General features: G+C 35.5%; 1 long non-coding RNA gene across 1 annotated transcript; it reads right to left on the bottom strand.

Moving 5' to 3' along the window:
• Window positions 1–10211: 10211 nt before the first annotated feature.
• LOC149413975 (uncharacterized) lies at window positions 10212–17438 on the bottom strand. The gene is made up of 3 exons (XR_016304112.1): window positions 17312–17438; window positions 13823–13983; window positions 10212–10302 (listed from the first exon to the last, which is right to left on the bottom strand). It is a non-coding gene; the product is annotated as an uncharacterized LOC149413975 (long non-coding RNA).
• Between the last annotated feature and the right edge of the window lie 8647 nt (window positions 17439–26085).

A 26085-nucleotide genomic window follows, 5' to 3' on the forward strand; every position in this document is an offset into this window, starting at 1 on the left:
TTGGTTTTTATAACTAGACGTTGTGCAATTTCAACAGGGAGTAGATTTATTTTGTATGCAGCTCCCCAGCTGACTCTACAGCGTATTGGAGATTTGATTGTACTATAGCATGGTAGATTGACGTTAGGTGTTCCAATGAGAGATGTGTCAAACTTTAAAAAATATATCATTTATATTTGTTATTTTGTTGACGGTAAGGTTGATTCTATCACTCCTGTTCAGGTTTTTGGCTATTATTATTCCTAACTATTTTATTATATTTCATGTTTTCAATGTGTAACAGTTTATTGTGCACTTAGTTTTGTTATGTTCTTTAACACGGCCGCTTCCATAATGTAACGATGGTCTATATTGGTCTTTAAATCTTCCATATCTCCGTAAAGGCGCATAAAAATTAATCAGTATTTTAGGAATTTCTAAAATACATATTTTTACAACAATTAAAAATATTTTAAAAACTGTGGCAATTCAAGGTCAAATAATAAAAAAAAAATCTTAAATATATACACAGTTTGACGTCAAATGAAACAGCATATTTTAAATTTCTTTGGTATAGAGTATAGACAGTGAAAACAACGCATTATTTTCCGTTTCAAATGGGTTAACCTACGTTGAACATGGCGTCTCATTTTTTTCTCTAGACAGATAAAGATTTTACATCAAACTTTGACATTTATTCTTTATTTTTAGTCTACCCTCCTTGACGAAGTTGACACAATATATTTGTAGTATTCTCTTTAAGCGCAGTAATTTTGGTTTTCTGAGTAAGGGATGTTTATTATCTGTAGCTCACTGCAAAAAAAGGAAATATACAATTTCATTGCAAGAGCCGAATGAACCATGTCGAAAAGCTGGATCGTCCGATTGTCCATTCCTCAAGCCAATCCCATATTTTGTATTCGTTTCCGCACGTTTCCTTCAATTTGACGACCAAATCAGAGAATTCTATATGTGTGCATACCGGTACACATGCAGTGATCTACGAACACGTGTTTGTTGTTTAGTATCTACCTGCGACCCAAGAAACCTAACCTAACCTAACCCAACACAATGCTCTTGCAAGTCACACACACATAACTTTTAAAATACAGATTGTAAATTTGTTCGAAAGAAATAAATAACTAACTACTTTTTTTTACACAAATAATTAAGGAAAAAAAAGTTTAATTATTACTAAGTCAATGTAGAAGGAACCTAATTAAGTACGTACACAGCGGTCAATTCAAGTCTTGAAGAAACGTCACTAGAAAAGTTGAAGCGCTTGAATTTTTAAAACCTTGCAATAAAAATGTAATAAATTTAATACAATGATTGGGTAGTTTATAAGATATTATTTTAGAAAGGCGGAGTAGCAATAACTGCGTGTTAAGGTTTTAGGAAGCAAATTACCATAAATGAACCACACACCAAATGACAGTGGTCGAAGTATTTTGACATATCCATAGACAACAGAAAATTAAAGAATGTAATCACCAAAGTAAGCATCGGACAGTTTCCTTCTTTAATATGTATTTTGAAACTCTAGGAATAGTCAGAGGGACAATTGCTTTCCCAAAGGTTTGTAGAAAATATATTTATCGAGGTTCGCTTATACAAACACTATTTAGGATAATACACAAGGTGTCGAATAAAAGTCGACATAATGTTTTTTTTTTAACACGAACAATGTGTGTACTGAATTGTCAAAAAAGTTAGGTATGTATAGGTATACATGACAGGTATAAGTTTGTACACACCACTACATTCTTTGAATGCATCACCATTACATACTTTTGATGACTGTTGAATTTGACATCCGCTTCTGGTTATGGGCCGATGCTAAGAAACTTTACTTTAGTGAATTTGTCGCCACGACACATACCTACGAGATTCAAAAACCCAAATTCGATTATAAGCTGAATGACGAAATATTGTCTTCAGTGAAATCCATAAGGGACTCTTCGGGTCACATTTGATCCCATACAGTGATCAATACTTCGGAGTAGTGTTTATTAGTCATTCACACAGAATACGACACTTGGCCGGTCTGCGCCTGCACTACGAGCCCTGCGTGGTCGCATCACCTACCGTCAAGTTCCACCGCATCTCTCTCACTGGAGCATCAGGAAGATCACTCAGTCTGGTCTCTGTCAAGCTACCGACTACATCCCCGTGATGATGGAGCACGGATTCACATCCCATCGAGGACATGCATCCCATCGGGATTCACACCAACCAACCACTACAATGTCATTCATCGTCAGCATCAAACCACTACTACATTCTCTATTCTATATATTCTGACTACTTCAATTAATCCGCACTGAACTTCAATCATCGTTTTATCGTCTCTCACAACCACACACACAGTTTAAATTAATATACAGCCCTGTTGTAAGACCACTATTCAGAATTGAAACGGAATGGCTTTTAGCCGTGTTTGGTGACCAGATATAAAAAGCCATGTAATCTCCCACCTTCCTCATCCCAACTCCTTCCCCTCCCCAACACCTTCAGCTTCACAACACACCCCAATCTGGGTTGCCGTAGTCTCACCAGTTCCAAATGGTTGGGAGCAGTTGGGACCAATGTTCAATTCAAATTCAATTCAATTCAAAAAATATTTATTGCACAAAAAGAGTAGAAAGGGTATAACTTATAGGTTACATCCTTTTTCTTCCAGCTAACCCAACAAATACACATTATATCACATAACCCAACAATTACATGTTAACAAATAAATAAAAAGAAATAACAGTAAATAAAAAAACAGAGGTGTTTAATTCAAGTACCTAAGGTTTAGAAAAGAAATGATTTTAGTGTTGATTTAAATTTAAGTGTGTCGGTTATTTGTTTGATGCTACGTGGAAGGTTGTGATATATTTTAATGGTCATGTAGTGTGGTCCTTTATGAAAAATAGTTATGTTTGCTTTAGGGATTAATAGGTTTTCTGTGAACCTTGTAGCGTGTTTATGTGTTGAGTTTTTTTGTGGGAACTTTTCTGGAGATGATCGTACTAACAGGCATCACTCCATTATATATATATGTCCGTCACTGTCAGAAGTTTAAGATTTTTAAAAATTGGTCTACATGAATCCCGGTGATCTGTTTGTGTTCCGTGATGAGTTTGTAATTTTTCGTACGCACCTCTTTTGGATGATAAAAACATCTTTGGCGTTTACTGAGTTTCCCCAAAAAACTATTCCGTATTTTATCATTGAGTATACGTATCCATAGTACCTATGCGGTGATTACTGACTCGATGTTTAAGATATTTTTAAGGGTGCTCAGAACAAAAGAAAAGCTACTAATTTTTGCAACAACTTTAGATACATGTTTGACAGCATAAGACGATCAACATTGAAAGCAAAGCGGGCTTGGTGAGTAGGTCTGTGGCCTGTAGCAGCGCGGTGAAGTAACGCAGGGGGGCGGCTACTCAGTAGGCAGCATAAATAAACTACTCCCTTGATCAATATCTTCGGCATTTTTCATCCAAAAATTATATACAGTACTTAACCACAGATATACAAGCAGTACTTGACGTACGGAGCGGAGCAGTAGACAAGGTAGAAAAACTCAAGGCCTTTTAGAAAAGGTGCAACCATAGACAATATAATCGCAATGAGCGATTCATTATTTAGCCCAAAAAACTATTTTAAAAATAAAAATTTCCTTAACTTTCCCTTACTGTGCTTAAAAAATCCACGCGTTCCGGTGCTGTGTAGTCAATACACATTTCAAAATAGGCAATTTAATATCGGAAAAATATGAATATTCATAGCTAATCGCTTGTGTTTATTATATTTTATATCAAAAGTGATAATAATTGTAATTTAATTGCTGAAAACATGAAAAAACCATCGGCAGATGCTAAAAAAACGTGCGAGGAGTCCACATCTAACGACGATCCGCGACCGACTGGCTGGCGGCTGGTGGCTGACACACACACACAGCAGTGCGGTCGCAGGTATCGATGGTCTAAATGAAAATACAACTGCGGACGTGTGGATTTTTCATGTTCCCGCGAAGCGAACTAAAGCGGGACATCATAGGGTGTCATTTTCTCACACACTCTTTGCGTAGCAGTATCATACGGTTGATTGTATTGGTGTATTTGTTTCCGATTTTTAACAAAAATCTCTGATTTTTAATTGAATTTGGCAACTATGTAAAATATTGATCTTTAATTCAGTGCATAAATGTATAACGAAGGAATACCTAAAATCTGAACCCAGAATTTATTATATTTATAGAGTTATAGTTATTAGAAGCAATGTGTAGTAAATACACACCACAGATAAGAAAGCAGAAAATTATCGAAATGTCTTCTGAGGGCAAGGTTCATCTGATAAAGAAAATGAACTTTTATTGTTTATTTCCCGAAGATGAAACTTTGTCGGTGAAACTTAGAGATCTGAGAAGAATATAAAAATATCTGGAAATTTTCAAAAAAACTGCAGCAAATTTGCAAACACAATTGTCCGACAGTACGACGATGAACTCTGACATTTTTTTGCTTATTTTGAACTCATGGTTATTTATGTTTAAAAATCTTTAATTTCACCAAAACAATAAAATAATACAGGATACATTAATCAATAGCATGAATAAGTCAGTCAATATAATAAAAAAAACATTTATACGTTGTGGAGGAAGATATATGCCATCTATGAAGCATTTTTTAACAAAACACCGAAACGAAGGAATAACCCTAAAACTGTCAATTCACTTTAAACTTGAACTTAGTGAGTAGGTTGAATAGATGTTTGAATATAGCTCGCTAACACTATATTTTTACAGCAATATTTTCGACGCGATATTATAGTATTTCGGCAGCAAATGACAACCGCGTGTATAAATAAACCACTCTCATTTTGCTTGAATGATTTGAAAACAGTCAAACGACAACATTCCGTCCTCTCTTTTTGTTACACGAGTCACTATGGTAGAGGGCGAGAGATCGAACCAATCCTTCTGCTCTGACTAATGAGATCTGAGCTTTTAGCCACACTATTCGTTTTCTATACGAATAAGAAGGTGGGCGTGGCGGTTTCAAATGGGTTTCAAGGCCAGAGCTGAGTTAAATGCCCCTGGTAGGCAGTACTCGCAGCAGGGGCGTACAACTCCCGTCTAACCTTGTAACCCCTGATGGGAGGAGTTATTCCTAACCCAAATTCTTATAGACAAAGCTGTTGTGGCTGAAAGCACAGATCTCATTGGCTCAGACCAAAAATTGTAGTTTGATCTCTCGCTCTCTACCATAGCGACTTATGTAACAGAAAGAGAAGCTAATCATGGGTTATGCTGCGATAAAAATTAGCGGTAATTTCCAAGACGTCATTTCAAAAGTTGAAGCATGAAGTCAGTTGAAGTTTTTAGCGTAAATATTTTGAATTTTCTTTCAACCATCTAAAAATAATGTTGTTTGCTAGAATTCTTCAAGGTGATAAATTAATGCTGTGTTGTGTTAAAGTGTGTTATCCGGTCTATCTCCACCAATTGAAAGAAGGACCCGAGCCCGTTGTTAAATACAGGTACTAACCTCTCGTTCTTTGTTACAATGTTCCTGATTCCTGAATGTACTTCATTGGCTAATAATTTAATTAATTTTCCTTTTCAGACCTATCCGTATTCCGACGCGATACTATACCACGTATTAGGATGCTAAAACTGCTAAACAAAGCCACGATTACATCAAACAAGGTCATTTAAACCTTTTATTATGTACACCTTATTTCTTATATTATGGTTTATGTATTATGATTTAAATTATACCATGTAAAAGTCAAAAGGCGTTACTATTACTTGACATAATGAATATCTTTCAACACGTTGAATATGTATTTTGTGTATAATATATTCTTGTATTTTTGTGCAAGGTCAAATTAAATCCTATTAAGTTGTTGCAGTAAGACTGGGTTCGATTCCTAGTTGAGACCGTTACTTTTTATTTTTCTGTGTCTTGTTCTGTTTCATGTTTTGTTTAGATATATTAGTTGTATCTTCTACTTCAATGATAAATCAATGCTCAATACATCGGTTGTACTGACCCTGTTTTGTATTACTGTCCATTGTCTTTTTGAAAATAAAAAGTATTTTTATGTGTGCATAGCTGTGGGTTTTTTTAATTTTCTTTTTCCTGCATTCCAATATTTTTATTTTTAAAATATAATTTTTTTGGGCTAGTGAATGAACGATTTTAGCTGGGTGCAGTTATATTGTCTATGTATACACTTTTTTAAATGGCCTTGAGATTCTTTATGGTCCACGATATATTTACCTGTCTGGACCAAACGACCGTTTTATCTGTGTTCGTCCGTGGTTAAGGGGGTGACAAAATGGGGCCATACAAAAAGCCCGAAGATATCGATCTAGAGAGTGGTTTATTTATGACTCGCAGGGCCCGTAGATTGCTCACAGTTGTAACTGCTGACTCATGCCTGAATGACTGACTAAGTACGTCTCGGTGCTCGGTCTTGTAGGTAGATGCGCCGAATGCTAGTATTTTATCTAAAGAGTTTTGCTACGATGCGTTTTGCATGGGCGAACATTCCCGAATATTCTAGTAGCATCGCTACATAAGTATATTTATATATATATATATCACATGGATTTGTTCTCTGAAACGCGATACGATAGTCTCCAGTCTAGGAGGAATGGGGCCTTTACAGTTACAACATTTAAAATAAATTATTTTACTGACAGCCCATACCTCCTGGAATAATATAAATTGAAACAATTATTACTGCCGGGACGACACCGACTTGCTCTGTATTCCACTTGGCAGAACGGACGTTCTGAACCAGCTTAGCATGACAAAACGTTTGGTGCTGCTAAATGAAATATCCAGGTTTGACATTTTCAGCATTGGCCTTGAAGGTTTCAAGAGTCATTTTAGGCAAGGAATAATAAATTATGTTATTGTTAAATTTAAAATTTATTTATTTAAAGTTATGTAAATTATAACATGTGTATTGTTATAGAATTGAAGCAATTTTACAGATTTTTTTTCTCTTTTATTCGAGGCATTACTTTAAATATAATAATAAGTACATCAATTAAACTGATATATTATGGTTTAGTGCAATCGCTCTTATAAAATGAAATTATTGGGTGGGGAGGGGTATTTAAAACCTCCCTACAACCTACAAACATTAATAACTATCTAAAAAATACTTAAAAATCATCCAAAAAAAACTACATGACTTCACTACCCTAGAATTTTTTCGAGAATCTAAATGTCGTCAGTTACAAAATTATACAAACAAAATGACGTTCTCCAAATCCACAAAGAATATTCCATTAAAAAATCTACCCATTGGATTCCGTTAAAGATAAATTCAAAACAAAGGGATTCATATTCATCCCAATGTTGAGACCCACTACAGCTTAACATCATTTTATGTCGTATAAAATGGTTAAAGAGATTATTATCTAATAACAAATGCAAACTAAAAGAACCAATCAAACATGAACTATTTCAAAAGCGGATAAAGTATTTTCTTTTACATAATTATCGATCGTAGTATAAATAAATCCTTATGAAATAACGTCACACTGATCATTACATTTACATTTTTTTTTTTTTTATAGTAATACCTCACAAGAGTCCCAACTGCTCCCGTCTGGAGCCAGTTAGACTATGGCATCCCCAATTGGGGGATGTTGTGAGGCTGAAGGTAAGTGGGGAAGTACCTGGCTATTCAGATCTAGTCACTTAACACGGCTAAAGCCATTCGGAGCAACGTTTCAATTCTGAATGGTGGTTTTACACCAGGGCGATACTGGTAGTATCTTCCTCTCTGGAACGTGCCGCAAATATACTATATATTATTTTAATTAATTAATTGTGAAATAATAAAAATTAATCAAATAAAATTTATTTGCGCACGCCGGGTTCGAACCCGCGACCTTCGGAATGGCAGTCCAATGCGTTACCACTGGACTATGCCGGCCGTCATAACATAAAGCAAAAAATACATTACCTCTAAAAATCTAACATTGGCTTGCATAACAGATTTTAATAATACATTGTAACCTCTATGCCTTTATTTCATTCACAATAAATTATCGTTGCATTGTCATCTATGTGCCCTATTATTATATTTATGTCGTATAACATTATTATTACATTGTATCATTATATTCTGCACTTAAATTAAAACTGTAATGACCTTACTACCCATCTCAAACACGAAAAATTGATTTCTCAACTCTTTTTTGTATTATTGTTTCATATGACAATTATCAAAGAGATATCCAATTTTTTTAAATGGCGGTCGGAACTTTTAAATTTAAATATAAAGTGTTGTGTATTCTCTATCGGGAAGGGGTGGGGTTAAAGTAGGGGCCGTAGAGAGCGATTGATTGATGCGGGTCTTTCAGAGGCACAGATTATTTGAGGGAGGAAAAACATTAATAACATTTAAAAGATAATACGAAATTCTAATTTGTAGGAATTAGATAAAGTTGATATAACTATAGAAAAAAAATTGAGAAAAGGAACAATAATGTGCGTCACATTTGACTGACTTGAATCTCATGACGTTTGGAATGTATCAGCATGTGACGTTTTAAATGTCCCTTTAGAGAAAATGAATAGCTGCAGTAGGAACATGAATGAGGTTTTTCTCGAGTATGGGTAAGCATGTGACGTTCTAAAGATCCATTTCGCGAACACGAATAACTGCAGAAGGAACATGAATAAGGTTTTATTCCAGAATGTGTAAGCATGTGACGCTTTAAGGTTGCCTTAACTGAAAACGAATTATTGCATAAGGAACATTTATTAGGTTTATCTCCAGTATGGGTATGCATGTGACGTTTTAAGGTTCCCTTATCTGAAAACGAATTATTACATAAGGAACACGTATGAGGTTTTTCTCCTGAATGAGAAAGCTTGTGACGTTTTAAAGATCCCATTCCAGAACATGAATAGTTACATGAGGAACATGAATAAGGTTTTTCTCCAGTATGGGTAAGCAAATGACGTTTTAAATTGCCCTTTTCAGAACATGAATAGTTACATAAGGAACATGAATACGGTTTTTCTCCAGTATGGGTAAGCATGTGACGCTTTAAGGTTCTCTTATCTGTAAACGAATTATTGCAGCAGGAACATGAGTAAGGTTTTTCTCCAGAATGGGTAAGCATGTGACGTCTCAAAGATTTTTTTTGAAAATATGAATGGCTGCACAAAGAACATGAAAAGGGTTTTTCTCCAGCACGAGTAAGCAAATGGCTTTTGACACTTTCCTTGAGGGAACATAAAAAAGAATTTTCTCCAGTGTGGGTAAGTATGTGACGTTTTAAATTTCCCTTTTGTGAACACGAATAGCTGCAGTAAGAACACAAGAAAGGTTTCTCTCCGGTATGGGTGCTCAAGTGCCGTGTTAACATTGACTTGCTGTGGCTGAAGTAGTTACAGTGGGAACATGAATTAGATTTTCTTCCAGGATGCGTCTTCAGGGCCGATATTAAGTCTGAAAAAGATAGTGGATTAAGTTCAATAAGTATGTATCAATAGTGAAAATAGAAAATTATTAAAACAAATTCAGATAAACAAAACCCTAAATTACCTGTAGTCTTTTCAGAATGCTGTAAGCATTCCTTTTTAACATCCAGCAGGTCTATGTCTATTTCCGTATAAGGAATCCCACCTCCGGCTTCTTCTCTGTGTCCTGCCTGGATCGGAACAGTCTCCACATTAATGCTAACTGGAAAAACAAAACAACAATACTATGATACGTAAACACCTGCTGAGTGTCAGATAAAATACGATCATCTGTCTAAAGTAACCGACAAGATATCAATAAGTGATTTGATAAGAACGAATGTTGGATGAGACTCTGAAGCAATTTCCACACGAAACTGTCTAGTTTTCTAAGATTTTAAGTGTTTAATTATAATTAAAATATCTTTTTGATTATATTTAACGTTCATAAAACCAGTTTCTTGCCAGACTACATTGCAGGTCATTCCAAAAATGTGAAAATTCGCCTTATGCCCATAACCCTTAACTTAACAAAAATAACGCTGAAGGATTTTACAAGCCTCTTTGACTATGCATCATTTAATTAGTCTGTAGATTGTATTTGAAGAGTATGGGATTTGCGATTTTATTTAAAAATATTTACTTAAACGTGATTTACCCGCTGTTTTGTGATGTTTTTCAGAGTGGTCAAAGTATTCATCTTTAATGTCCGGCAGCTCAGTATCAACTTTTTTATTTGAACTTTCACTGTCTTCTTCTCTTTTAGTCCTTGGTTCTGCTTTGATAGTGCCTCCATCTAGATTAGAATGCTCCCCTGTACTAATTATCTCTGTTAACAGACAAAATGTATTTAAAACTGGAATTAGTAAACGACATTCTTCTAATGCGTTATCATTTTTTACATTAACTTAACATTAACAAGGAAGAGGTCAGGAAAATAATTTCCCTCAGGAGGTCTAGAACGATCGACCGATAAAACCCTGTGTCAATTGTCAACACGGTATTACTAAATTCGTCAACTATGGTTGTAACGATCATAGAATAATCAATCAATGGTAACCACGTTGAGTTTCAAATGTAGCAATAATAAAATAGATCAATGCTAGTAATAGCCAAGTAAAAGAAACACCAAGATCTAGAAAACGAAATAAAATTTATTTAAAGGGTGAATTTATTAAACGAATCAACAATATTTTATTTTTATTTAAATCTCAAGGGTGCCCAGGAACTCGAAGATGATTCCTGAGAGGTAATTTAAAAATATCACCACAATATTATATTTATGTTAAGTCGAATGATTAATAAATTTATAGGGTGCCAGTTATTTAAACATAACAAAACAGTTGTTTCGTTAAGCTATATGTAACAAATATTGTAAGATGGAGAAAAAACATAAGCCCGTAAATCGTTCTCCAATCAAGCTATTAACCTCAAAAAACGAGTCGTAGAAACGACCCGTTCTATTGTGACAAATGTCAACAGTTTAAAAATGTTGGCCGCGGAATTGGCGTATTTTCCGACGACGCACCGATGCCGTAGGGATCAACGACGCTAGTTCCTCGAAGTATCTTCCATAGAAATACCGGTAGAACAAGGACAGTATTATCCCGACGCCTGTGCTCCAGAGATTGCAGTCCGTTTTTTAAAATAGGGGAATCAATAAATCGAAGTACTCGTTTCTGCACATTGTCCAGAGCTTTTCAAGTATTCTGGAGCTCTAGATAAGGATTCTGCCGAATTCAACAATGGGACGTAATTTCAATTAGTACAGGGCCAGCAATTGTGTTGATTTACATTATCTACAGTATCTGTTATCTGCCCTGTACAGTACACCCAGCATCTGAGGGGCTAACTTGACTCTGGCTTCGATGAACTTGAGTGGTATACAGATGCAAAATACAATATAAAATGCATGAATCCGTACCGAAATGTTCACGACCGTTTGGACATGCCATATACCTAACTTCATAGATAAAACATAACTAATATGAATCAGCCAAATGGAGCAATGCAAAATAATATGTAAGCTGTTGGTTAAAGTTAGTTAGGTCCAGCTAGCAATCAATAGATTATGAAAACAATAACATGTACATGACAGCTGTCGACTTTTTGTTTTGCTCTAGAATAATGAATGTTTTTTTTACCTTACCTCGTCAGATTGGTCATTTTTAGACGAGGAAAATAATTTTAATAATCATTTATAACAATTTTACAATATTTTACACACCTCGATAGAATGCTTTGTTCCCAGGGTCAAATTCAAACCATTTAACTAACCCAAATGGTTTGCAAGGGAATTAAAAATATATCCACAGAACATATAAACATACCAGAAATCCTAATGTTTACATAAATTTAACTTAATTACGAAAACAGTGTAAAGAATTATCAATAAAATGCTGTAGTGATTATGTTAGCATAATAGAAAACGAGGTATGCCAAAGTCTAACAAAATTATGCAATTTTTCTAAAACTAGACAAAAAATTATGGATTTCCCAATAACATTTACTTAAAAGAAAAATGTGCCGACCGTATCGAAGGTATAGTAAATCTCTTTGCTTATTCATTCAAAAATGTTTACGACACAGATATTCCTGTCAATTCTGTTGCCGATATTTCAGTGGAAGTGTCATTAAATCTAAGCCAATGTTTCATCAAAATAGAAGACATAAAGATATCAATAAATCTGCTGGACCAGATAGTATTCCTCAAATATTCTTCATAACCTGTGTTAGTAGACTGACATATCCCCTTTATAAACGATTTAACAACACTTAAACTTCTGGGTTTTTCCGGCTAAGTGAAAAAAGAGGTATTTAACACCTATTCTTAAAAAGGCGATAAAAGCGATATATTAAACAACAGACCAATTTGTATAATGTCTGTAAATTTGTTGAGAAATTAGTGCAAGATATTATTGTAAAACCTATGAACAATATTATTGTTCCTAACTTAAATGGATTCATCACAGGTCGCACTATGTAAAGTAATTTAATGATTTATGAAAATTAAATACCTGAATCCTTTGGTCTCTAACAAAAAGTGGAGAGTATATACACTGATTTTAGTAAAGCTGTTGACATGGTTCGACATCACATACTCCGGTTTAACTCCGATTTATGGAAATCAAAGGTTAATTATTGACTTGGATTATCAGTTATATTAGTAATAGAATGCTTAGCGTAAATATTTATTATATACAATCTTATATATTTGAGACTAAAGTGGTGTTCCTCAAGGATCCCACGTTGGCCCAATACTTTTCTAATTATTCATCAATGACAATGATGACATATTAATAGTGTAGAAGTCCTGCTATTTGCTGACGAATATATATAAAATAATACTATGTGTTTACGATTAATTTTACAGACGAACTTAGTTCAACTTCATCGATGATGTGAACAAAATACTTTATTTTTGAACATTCAGAAATGTAAAGTAAACGCAGAACTCTGACCGCTCTCTGTGTGCTCCCGCTCTTAGTACATCAGTTTTATGAGAAAATTTGCAACTTATTACGCTGTATGACAGAAGAATTATGTCAGACCTGGTTGTGATACACAGAGTCATTAACAACTTAATTGACAGTCCTGCCATCGATGCCACTATTAAATTCCATGTGCGGACTAGGAATATAAGAAAAATGTAACAATCTTCTGCAATAGTTACACAACCAAATATCAGACAAAGTCACTAACTAATAGGATGCATGATCTAGGCAACAAGTTTGGGGGCACTATTTATGTATGTATTGACTCAATTTATAGAACTAAACGTAATCTTTACCAGCGCTTTGTTGAATCCTTCAAATTATAGCAGCGTTGGTAATGTAGTTTTAGTGATTCGTCTTATATGTAGTATTGTTCTAGTTCCTATATTATTTTATGTTCCTGTTACATGTTTTATTAGTATTGTTTCATATTCAATTAACTGTTATATCATGCTTTAATTTTTTAAATATAATCTTCGATAGCTCTGCTCTTAAAATCAATGTAAAAGCCCGTCTGGGCGTAAAACCAAATTTAAAAAAAAATACGTCAATACGGTCACGCAGTTTTGTTTTCGCTTCTATTTTGCGACTGTATAACAGGCCGAGCGCTTCCGATCCAGTCACGTAAACAGCGAGCGCTGCGCGGAGCCACGCCAGAGACGGAAATTTACCCTGCTAGCGAGCACACGTTACCAAACTAAGATTGTACAGCTCGGTTGTAATAGCATTATATTGTAATAAATCTGAATACGAACCATCATAGTTTCAATCACACAACGAACCTTGAGCTTCAGTAAAAAGTGTAGTAAACACAAAATACTACAATTATGTACCAAAATAAAGCCTTTTAATTACCTGAACTATTTTCGGAAATGGATTCCGAACATTCCTTTTTGATAAAAGTAAAGTCTACATCGATTTCCGTAAACACCACAGCGACTTCGTTTTCCGCATTTGTGCCTGGTTCTAACTTAATGGTGGTGGAACTCATGCTGCTGCGTAAAGTAGCCTGTTTTCTGAAACCAATACAACATTTGAATGCGTTAATGTGGCAGGTTTATAAATTTTTTTCAAAACATATAATCACATACTGTTTATAAGAGGCAATCGTTATCTAAGCATGTTAGAAAAATTAATGAAAATAAAACATTTATTTATTTTATAAAATTGATTGATTTGTTATCGAAATGGTCACAATAGCATTCTTTATGCTGGATTTCCTCCTAACCTGTCCTCACCTCTCCCAGGAGAATGCATCATGTGATTGTGAGCGTGTTGAAAAAACCGCTTGAAAATTGAAATTTTCTATTCGAATGTATTTTGCAACTTTATAAATCAATATTAATGTTATTAGAGAAGGTTTTGATATAGTATAACATATGCCTTTTCATCTATCAAACACAAAATGGACTTAAATACACGAACACAACATTTATAAAAACATCACTAACACACGAATACTACACAATGCAACAAAATAAAATGTACACATTAGTATTAACAGTAAACACTAAAAGTGTTAAGAGTAGCACAGGCCAAGAGTGTATGCAAATTTACAATCTACTTCCCGATAGCCACAAAACGGAAAATACAAAACACAGTTCAAATGAACAAAATTATAATGGACTTTAACGTGGAATAATTTGGAAGATACTGCCGCCCTGGAGCTAATTAATTGGATAACCAATCATTCTGCCATAGGTCACCCCAAATGGTCCGCTACGTTTGGTAACTTGGCAGGGGTGCCTGGGTTCAAGGGGTGAGGATTGCATAAGTCTCGGCAGCACTTTTCAGACGGCATCTCTAAAGATGACATAGACCCTGAGAGAAATAATTTTCCCCAAGGACATTCAGTGTAGAGCTAATGAAAAAGGCTGTGAATTGTGTAGTAAGAAAGCGAAATATTTTTACTTCCTTAACTAATAAATAATAAACTAATATTACCCTTATATTTAAAAAAATAATTCAAATTACATTAAAAATCCAGCGAACTTCCTGGAAAATACTATTAAGAATTTGCCTGAAATTTGACAAAACACTACCACTGGATGTAAACACTACCGCTGGAAGTAAACACTACCGCTGGAAGTAAACACTACGACTGGAAGTAAACACTACCGCTGGAAGTAAACACTACCGCTGTAAGTAAACACTACCGCTGGAAGTAAACACTACCGCTGTAAGTAAACACTACCGCTGGAAGTAAACACTACCGCTGGAAGTAAACACTACCGCTGGAAGTAAACACTACCGCTGGAAGTAAACACTACCGCTGTAAGTAAACACTACCGCTGGAAGTAAACACTACCGCTGTAAGTAAACACTACCGCTGGAAGTAAACACTACCGCTGTAAGTAAACACTACCGCTGGAAGTAAACACTACCGCTGGAAGTAAACACTACCGCTGTAAGTAAACACTACCGCTGGAAGTAAACACTACGACTGGAAGTAAACACTACCGCTGGAAGTAAACACTACCGCTGTAAGTAAACACTACCGCTGGAAGTAAACACTACCGCTGTAAGTAAACACTACCGCTGGAAGTAAACACTACCGCTGGAAGTAAACACTACCGCTGGAAGTAAACACTACCGCTGGAAGTAAACACTACCGCTGTAAGTAAACACTACCGCTGGAAGTAAACACTACCGCTGTAAGTAAACACTACCGCTGGAAGTAAACACTACCGCTGTAAGTAAACACTACCGCTGGAAGTAAACACTACCGCTGGAAGTAAACACTACCGCTGTAAGTAAACACTACCGCTGGAAGTAAACACTACCGCTGTAAGTAAACACTACCGCTGGAAGTAAACACTACCGCTGTAAGTAAACACTACCGCTGGAAGTAAACACTACCGCTGTAAGTAAACACTACCGCTGGAAGTAAACACTACCGCTGGAAGTAAACACTACGACTGGAAGTAAACACTACCGCTGGAAGTAAACACTACCGCTGTAAGTAAACACTACCGCTGGAAGTAAACACTACCGCTGTAAGTAAACACTACCGCTGGAAGTAAACACTACCGCTGGAAGTAAACACTACCGCTGGAAGTAAACACTACCGCTGGAAGTAAACACTACCGCTGTAAGTAAACACTACCGCTGGAAGTAAACACTACCGCTGTAAGTAAACACTACCGCTGGAAGTAAACACTACCGCTGTAAGTAAACACTACCGCTGGAAGTAAACACTACCGCTGGAAGTAAACACTACCGCTGTAAGTAAACACTACCGCTGGAAGTAAACACTACCGCTGTAAGTAAACACTACCGCTGGAAGTAAACACTACCGCTGTAAGTAAACACTACAGCTGGAAGTAAACACTACCGCTGTAAGTAAACACTACCGCTGGAAGTAAACACTACCGCTGGAAGTAAACACTACCGCTGTAAGTAAACACTACCGCTGGAAGTAAACACTACCGCTGTAAGTAAACACTACCGCTGGAAGTAAACACTACCGCTGGAAGTAAACACTACCGCTGTAAGTAAACACTACCGCTGGAAGTAAACACTACCGCTGTAAGTAAACACTACCGCTGGAAGTAAACACTACCGCTGTAAGTAAACACTACCGCTGGAAGTAAACACTACCGCTGTAAGTAAACACTACCGCTGGAAGTAAACACTACCGCTGTAAGTAAACACTACCGCTGGAAGTAAACACTACCGCTGTAAGTAAACACTACCGCTGGAAGTAAACACTACCGCTGGAAGTAAACACTACCGCTGTAAGTAAACACTACCGCTGGAAGTAAACACTACCGCTGTAAGTAAACACTACCGCTGGAAGTAAACACTACCGCTGGAAGTAAACACTACCGCTGGAAGTAAACACTACCGCTGGAAGTAAACACTACCGCTGGAAGTAAACACTACCGCTGTAAGTAAACACTACCGCTGGAAGTAAACACTACCGCTGTAAGTAAACACTACCGCTGGAAGTAAACACTACCGCTGGAAGTAAACACTACCGCTGGAAGTAAACACTACCGCTGGAAGTAAACACTACCGCTGGAAGTAAACACTACCGCTGTAAGTAAACACTACCGCTGGAAGTAAATCTGTTAAATAAAATCATAATAAATGTGAAAAACCGGCAGACTTAATGCCACGATTAGAAATATTAAAATTCTCCGGCGATTTCGACTTCACATAGTTACCGTAAGTTTATTTGCAGTTTAGAATAAGCGGAAGGATTTTACAGCTTGAAACAGCGCAGTGAAATGTAAAACAGAGTGTTGTAAAGAGTTCACTTGGCGACCGCTGGAACAAATGCAAACGCAAGAATTTTAGGTTGCAAACTAAAGGAAAAGGAAAACTACATTACACACGTACCTACAAGGCGAAGCACAAAGTTTTACCGTCAATGTGTTTGAATGATGGGGAACACAATATTATATCAGAAGTAGTTGAGTTGTCCCCGGAAAAGGGTTAATTGAACATTGTTAGATAAAGATGTCACGATTTTGGCACTAATTCAGAATAGCAAATAACGAGTTATTGCGATGGAGACAAAGAGCTGTCCATAAATGAACCACTCAGAGCTGTCAGAAAAAACTTTACCATAGACAAATAAAAAGTTCAGAAATCTCGGAGAACTTGAATATAGGTACCTACTTATTATAATCATCAAATTTTATAGACGCATTCGCAGGTGAAAAAAAATGGCAGCACTGCGATTTAATCCAAAAATCAAGATTATTTCCTTAATTCTTCAGTTTCTATGGATAAAGCTCCTCCAGCTGTCACTGTGTTGTAGGTAATGTTATTTTTTAAATTTATTTTCTACATTTAAAATAGATCCACTTTATATTTTTACTATTAACGTAGATTTTTACATTTATCTTTCAGTTCTAATACTCATGATATAAATAAATCAACGTTTTTATTTAAATATTCTTACACTAGGTAAATTTTATTTTCCCCAGGAACTAAGCAATAAATTTTTGGATTCCGTTTTACAAAGACTGGTAGTTATCTCCCGTGGGCTTCACTTAAATCTTCCTACAAAGTATGGGGGGAGGGGGGAGAGAAATCTTCCACATTAAAATAACCTTATTTTACTACGGACCAATTTTTTTATACTACAACTACAGAGAATTCTTCGATGAAAAATGGGTTCCCACAACTTACAAATGCAAATGTATCTAATCAAATATAACTGCACTCAGAACGCAAGAATGGTTTTCCTTTTATTGCTTAAATTGAACAATTGAGGCGTGTTGAAACAAAGACAGCAATCTCCACTTCTTTTTATTTTGAGTAAAATGCAATAAATGTTTTTTTTTTTGTATTTTTCCAATACCTTATGTATCACACCAGCTGTTCACATCTTGTATGGGGTGGCGGTTTTAAATATCATATTTCTGGGTCTCTGATTGGCTCAAACAAAAACTTCTGTTTTTGTTCCGTAACCTGAAGGAAATCGCCATGTTTGTTGTGGAACTTAATAATAAAATTCAAAAATGTATGGAATATTGTCGTTAATGCTCTGAAACCTTGGCAGCAGTCGATAGTATTTTTGATTCTCTATCCATCGCCATATCTTACTCATTTTACACCAATGGTGGAGATTGCTGTCTTTGTTTCAACACGCCTCAATTTAACATGAGTTACTGTGTGCATTAGAGTCCACAAGCATAACTAATAATTACATGCGGCGAAAACAAATGATTTTCCTCGGAATTTCGCAGCATATTTTGTGAAACTAAAATTTATGCGCCACTCGGAACATGCGAATGGATTCCTTCGAAATTCGCCAAAAGATGAATATAGAACTGCAATTTTAACAATTCGTTTGGAAGACGAAACTAATTTTCATTTAAGAATGGACCTTAGTGCGAGTCTCTAGCTTTGATTAAAAATAGTTTATTCCAATTTTTGTAGCACATGTAACTGCAACTAGAACTTAATATATAACCACATTTCCTGAGAATGGTTTCCATCGAAATGCGTCCGCAAATGGATCCAAAACTGTAATTCTATCTTTTCATTTTAAACACAAAACTGCTATTAATTTAAAAGTGAATCACTGACCAACTCCCCCAACTTTAGTTAAAACTATACTTCAAACACGAAAATGCTTTTCTCCTCTAATGCGTCTGCAAATAAATCTGTGACCATGAGTTCAAAATAGGCAGAAAAATGTCGGAATTTATCGTCGTATTGTCGGACAATCATGTTCTATATGTTTTTTCTGGGTGTTTTTGCAAATTTCTTGTGATATTGGGTTTTTTCTTAGATTAACAAGATTCAATAGCAATGTTTCATCTTAAGGAAATAAACTGTAAATGTTCATTTTCTTAGTCAGATGAACCTTGCCTTCTGAAAACATTTCGACATTTGTCTGCTTCAAGGAATTTTTTTATTTTTTAATAGTTTTTTGGGCTAAATAATCAATTGTTCAGTGCAATTATATTGTAAGTAAGTACTGCATGTAATCTGTGCTTAAGTACTGTATAAATTTTTTGGATACAAAAAGCCCGAAGATATCGATCATGAGAGTGGTTTATTTATGCAAGTGGCCGAGGGGCACCTGCTGGATAGGTCTGCGATGTTCTTGTGCAATCTGTTTTCATTTGAGAAAGGCGATGTTATCTTAACAAAAATACGCGTAGCGTATAATGTTATTAAATTCCCATTGGGGGATGTAATAATTCTGTAAAAGCCGAGTAAAGAGTTAATCCTACAATCCGTTTCTAGATGGATTTGGTCGTCAACCGTAAATAGCCGTTGAGACCGTTCCCTTCTAAATATCATATTCTCCGGAATCGTGAACAGCGGAATAACTCTAAATGCATGATTATAAACCACGTACCCGCTTCGCTCCTTGCTATGATAGTGCCACTCTACTAGACAATGGTATATCATTGGAAACCGTGGACATGGAACGTCTGGTTTCCCTGATCGTCAGAAAGCTGAATTTCACCCCAGGTCTGGAGATCTGAGGGTACACCTTTGCTGCCACATCATCCGTGTTGGGGATTAACTGATAAATCCGAGCGTCTCGCTCCGGACCGGTGCTGACTTCATCGTAACCTAATCTACCTACTGTCGCTCGACCGCCGAGAATAAACAAATGAAGTTGCAATTATTATTATTATGATTCTTAATGTTAGTATATATAATAGTACAATGTAAACAGCTACCAGCTTTATTAAATGTATAGTTTAAGAGCACACGCACGCTCAACCTTATTTTTCAAATACAATATTATATGTCAGTCATACAATAATTCTCACATCAGGCATAGTAGCAACCAAACATTGAATCAAAATAGCTGTAAGATTTTCAAATCACGAAAACTTTTTTAGCTTTATAATATAATACAAACATAGACATAAGTATTAACCTTGTATTATGTAAAATAAAACTTTGTGAAATATTTGTAAATAACAACAATGAGAACAGATCAAACGGCCACGGCACATTCCGGCCGCAGTCGTATTAATGTTTATAATTATTGTTCCTTACATGTATCTTTTTATTATAATCATTATTCTTTTTTGTTTGTTATGTTTTATCGCGTATAACGCTGAAGGGGAGGTATGTAGGGTAAATTATAGGGAGATTACATATCCCGAAAATAATGACAACATTACTTTTACCCACATTCTTGTGAGGCTGGTATCATTGTATACGCGCGGCAAATAATTTCATTCTATATCCAGCGGTCTAGCCGTCAGTTTTACCTTAAATCTCCTCTAGCGTACAAGATCTGTTTTGTTCATAAAATTAATGTACGTTTTGTCAAAATAAAAATTAAAAAAAATAGAAATATCCGTTTTCACATTATTGCACACTGAGAGTAAAATAAACAAGAATTTATATTTTAAGTGTTGATGTATCCCACCTTATATGTACTGAGGTGTCCAGAGTTGAGGTGTGAGGTAATGCTAATGAACGACTTCATCAAATACTAATACACAGCTGTCTCGTATATTGTACGTCAATGTTAATTTCTAAGAAAAAAAAGTAAAGTCTCTAAGTACTAGTGAAATGGGGGGGATATTTGAATTGATGCGCGAAATGGACACACATTTGTTGCACTAGACTCTAGTATCTACCGTATTGCAAATGTCATAAACTGGCCATCTATTATAACAAACATCTATGGCCTAGCTGTCAAATGAACAAGACGCTTTTATGCAGCGCGGTGTGTTTTAAATTCCAAATGTGCATTTCCAGTGATTATTGAAAAGCTACCTGTGAGTAAGAAGATAATGTGAGTAATATTTATCTTAAAATATTACTGAATTATACCGAGAATTATTTCAGAATGATTGATATTGATTTTCTTAAGTCATAGTTGATAATAAAAACATGGTTTCTATGTATCGCGTACGAAATTTCAAAACCCTATAACTCAGTTAATAGTGCCGACCCCCACCTAATTCTTACAGATTCGAATTCCCCAGCCCTAAATTAGTCTAAATCAAGTTCAATTTCGGTTATTCGAGTGACTCCCATAAACCGAATTTTATCCGCAATGTCCCCTAAGGACCATTCCATTTGGTTGAGCGGTTGTATCAACCTGGTTGAGTTGAACGTAAAGTTGAAGTGGCTATCAAGTAGAACGGTTGTACCGCCATAGTATCTAACCGCTACCCACCCCCCAAACGTTCGGTCGTCCCAAGTTGGTTCGTATGTATCGTGATTGAGCGGTTTGATCAACTTTTCTCAGTCGGCCTAGGGAGCTGTCGTGCGTTATTGTTTGTAAGCGTACATTTAACGCATCAAAATAAATAAAACTTGGCTTTAAGTTTGACGGATTTTTTTACATCATATGTATAAGGATTTACAAGCAAGATGTACTCTGATAAAGATACCAGGAACAAAGTTCTTGTTATCGATTTGTTATAATTCAAATGTATTTAAAAGGATGCAGCTATTGTAATCGTAAAAAGCAAATTTGTCTTCCTTTGGACAAAGTGAATCCAAGAGCCAGTTTTGTGCAGAAGTTTGTTTTTTAATTTTGTGTTTATAGTTAAAAAGCTACTAGAGCGTTCGCAAAATCTTGATTTTATGCAGTGGGAGGCATGCTGCGTGTGTTCTCCAGAACAGCAACTGATGAAATGAGGATCCATAACCTAACCTAACCTAACCGAGCCTGACTTAATCTAAGCCAAAACAACTGTTTTAAATTTGGGATTTTTCATAGTTAATTTATATTTGTTCATATGAAGCAGATACTTTGTGATTTGACATTATATTTCAAAATAAAACCATAACCTTGTAAATACCACTTTCGTTTTTTGTACTTAATGCCGACCCGGTTTCGCTAAAACTGAAGCTTCGACAGGGCTGTAATATACTATATTGAACTTTAAAATCTACAATCTACCAGTAACATATGTTATCAATATATTCAACTTATATTGGTTGCATGGAATTGTGCTGAGTTCCAGTGGCAGAAGTTGTAGGAGTATATAGGGGGTTGGGAAGATAGTGGTCTTTGTCAATAGGGAAAAACCTAACTATTGGGTTTCTTTTTAGGTTGATTTGACTGTTAATGACTTGGCCATTAATGTTTCACAAATAAGTATTTAAATATAGGATTCTTCGAATACGCAATCAGTGGGTTCAAGCTCCCTTATTATAAGGGCTTTGTTGGACTTATTAATTAACCAATTACCATCACATAACAGCAGTGCCATGGACCTTCCCAACCAAGAGAATTTTTCCATCAAGATGGAACCAGGATACCAGGAAGTAGGCGCTGGTCAAATGCCGTATATGGATATAGACATCCACCTTCCGGATGTAAAGAAGGAATGTTTGCAGTATGCTGAGAGTGTTCAGCCAACTAGTAAGTTGCATTAAGTATATTATCACAAAGGAGTTTCAGACGACGCAGTCAGGACAGCTGCTTGTTTTCTCCTTCCCCTCTTGCCGTCCATCAGTACTTTTTATTTTACCTTTGTAATATTTCTTTGCAGGAAACTGTCGAACTAAGAAAACGTGAACTTATAATGCCCGCAAACAATTCCTAGTTGCTCAAGCTGTTGCTTCGCCATATTTTACCACTAAAATAAGGAATCTCTTCTAAATGTTCTCCATTTCAAGAATAATTTGAGATTTTAAGATAAATATGTAAAGTGTATATTTGTGTTATAATACATTTGTATCATGACTTATTACGGTGATATCGGAATTTTTTTCCCTCCGCTGCTCATCTCACTAGGGAATTCCTGAGTCGAGATGAGCACATTACAATAATATTTATTCAAATAAGTAAAGTAGATAATACATACATCGATGGATTATATCGAATATGGGCTTTCTAAGCTATGAAGACTCAATGACAGAAGCTATGATGGAATTTTTGAACATTTCCTTGAATAGATTTAACGAACCAATAGTTTTTTTTTTATATTTCACTGTGAAAATTATAAAGCAATGGAACTTCTTAAGAAATATTCATTTGTCCACAGGATGTTCTGTTATTCACCGGCTGATACATTAAAGAAGAACCCAATCTAGTGTTGCGCACTTATTGTGATCTTTTGGCAGTATCAATGTTGTTATAAATTTACAGAGAGCCATAATACAAAACGTACTTGCTGATATAATTTTTCTTTCACTAAAGAATAACTGTGACGAATACAGTTTATAAATTATTTTTCGTGCAACATTTGAAGGCTCTAAGGTAGTCGCGTGTACAGTACCGCAACAGACAACATTATATTGCATTGTTTGAGCAAGCGCGTAGTATACAGTTTGTAATGTAACTATGTCCAATATATTGCTCATGGTCTTGAAGATGTAGGCTTGCTTTTTATTTTTTTTGCTAACACAGTAACATTATTGTTCCATTTAAGATTTCTATCAATTATTGAGCCAAAATTTGTGGTAGTGTTAATTGATATTTATTCGATTGACATTAAGAAACTAGACATTATCAAGAATAGAACACAATCTCTGAATATGTTCTTACTGCGGCCATCTGCTGTAATGCTTATTAGTGAAGATAATATATAATATTTCTTTTCTTATTTCCCTTTCCTTCGTGATTTTTTCAATATAATCTTTAATGCATTCGTTAATGGTATCGTCATTTTATAACAAAAAGTATTATAAATATATGTTTTCTAGCACTTTCTCGGAAAGGGTCTTTTAAAGGCTAAAGTTCTTGTAAAAACAAAATCGGTTCTTACCGGTCATCACTTGGTGATGGCATTATTATTTTTTTTAAAGTTAAAAGACTTGATGACTATGAAAAAGTGAATTTTTCTTTTTAATAAAATATATTGTATTAAATGACTTTGAAATTTGTACCCGCAAAGGCTATGTTACTGCAAACAGCTTAACATTCAGCAGATCTTTACAAATCATTGTATTGTTGTTTTGTTATTCCAGGTAGCATTAATGTGGAGACTGTTCCGATCCAGGAAGGACACAGAGAAGAAGACGAAGGTGGGATTCCTTATACGGAAATAGACATAGACCTGCTGGATGTTAAAAAGGAATGCTTAGACCACTCTGAAAGTATTACCCAGGCAGGAGGTAAAATCAGTTTTGGTTCTTCGGAATTATTTTTTTCAATTTTCTTTGGAGATACTTACTGAGCTTTATCTACCTTCTTTTCAGACTTGATGTCGGAGCTAAAGACGCATCCTGGAGGAAAACCTTATTCATGTTCGCATTGCAACTACTTCAGCCACAGCAAGTCAATGTTAACACGGCACTTCCGCAACCATAATGAAGAGAAACTTTATGCATGTTCCTGCTGCAGCTTTTCTAGTTCTCGAAAGGGAACTTTAAAACTTCACTTCCGCACCCATACTGGAGAGAAACCTTATACATGTTCCTTCTGCAGCTATTCATGTTCTGAAAAGGGAAATTTAAAACGTCACATGCTAACCCATACTGGAGAAAAACCTTATTCATGTTCCTTCTGCAGCTATTCATGTTCTGAAAAGGGAAATTTAAAACGTCACATGCTAACCCATACTGGAGAAAAGCCTTATTCATGTTCCTTCTGCAGCTATTCATGTTCTAAAAAAGGAAATTTAAAACTTCACATGCTAACCCATACTGGAGAAAAGCCTTATTCATGTTCCTTCTGCAGCTATTCATGTTCTATAAAGGGAAATTTAAAACGTCACATGCTAACCCATACTGGAGAAAAGCCTTATTCATGTTCCTTCTGCAGGTACTCATGTTCTCAAAAAGGAAATTTAAATCTTCACATGCTAACCCATGCTAGAGAAAAGGTTTATTCGTGTTCCTTCGGCAGCATTTCATGTTCGGAAAAGGGAAATTTAAAACGTCACATGCTAACCCATACTGGAGAAAAGCCTTATTCATGTTCCTTCTGCAGCTATTCATGTTGTAAAAAGGGAAATTTAAAACATCACATGCTTACCCATACTGGAGAAAAGGCTTATTCATGTTCATTTTGCAGCTATTCATGTTCTTTAAAGGGAAATTTAAAACGTCACATGCTAACCCATACTGGAGAAAAGCCTTAATCATGTTCTTTCTGCAGCTACTCATGTTCTCAAAAAGGAAATTTAAAACTTCACATGCTAACCCATACTGGAGAAAAGCCTTATTCATGTTCCTTCTGCAGCTACTCACGTTCTCAAAAAGTAAATTTAAAACTTCACATGCTAACCCATACTGGAGAAAAGGTTTATTCATGTTCCTTCTGCAGCTATTCATGTTCTAAAAAGGGAAATTTAAAACGTCACATGCTAACCCATACTGGAGAAAAGGTTTATTCATGTTCCTTCTGCAGCTATTCATGTTCTAAAAAGGGAAATTTAAAACATCACATGCTTACCCATACTGGAGAAAAGGCTTATTCATGTTCATTTTGCAGTTATTCATGTTCTTTAAAGGGAAATTTGAAAAATCACTTCCGCACCCATACTGGAGAGAAGCCTTATTCATGTTCCTTCTGCAGCTACTCATGTTTACAAAAGGGAAATTTAAAACTTCACATGCTAACCCATACTGGAGAAAAGGTTTATTCATGTTCCTTCGGCAGCATTTCATGTGCGGAAAAGGGAAATTTAAAACGTTACATGCTTACCCATACTGGAGAAAAACCATATTCATGTTCGTTCTGCAGCTATTCTTGCTCTCGAAGTGTATATTTAAAA

Source organism: Hesperophylax consimilis, chromosome 20, assembly GCF_061612785.1.
Source record: "Hesperophylax consimilis isolate HC1 chromosome 20, BYU_Hcon_1.0, whole genome shotgun sequence".
Classification (NCBI taxonomy): domain Eukaryota; kingdom Metazoa; phylum Arthropoda; class Insecta; order Trichoptera; family Limnephilidae; genus Hesperophylax; species Hesperophylax consimilis.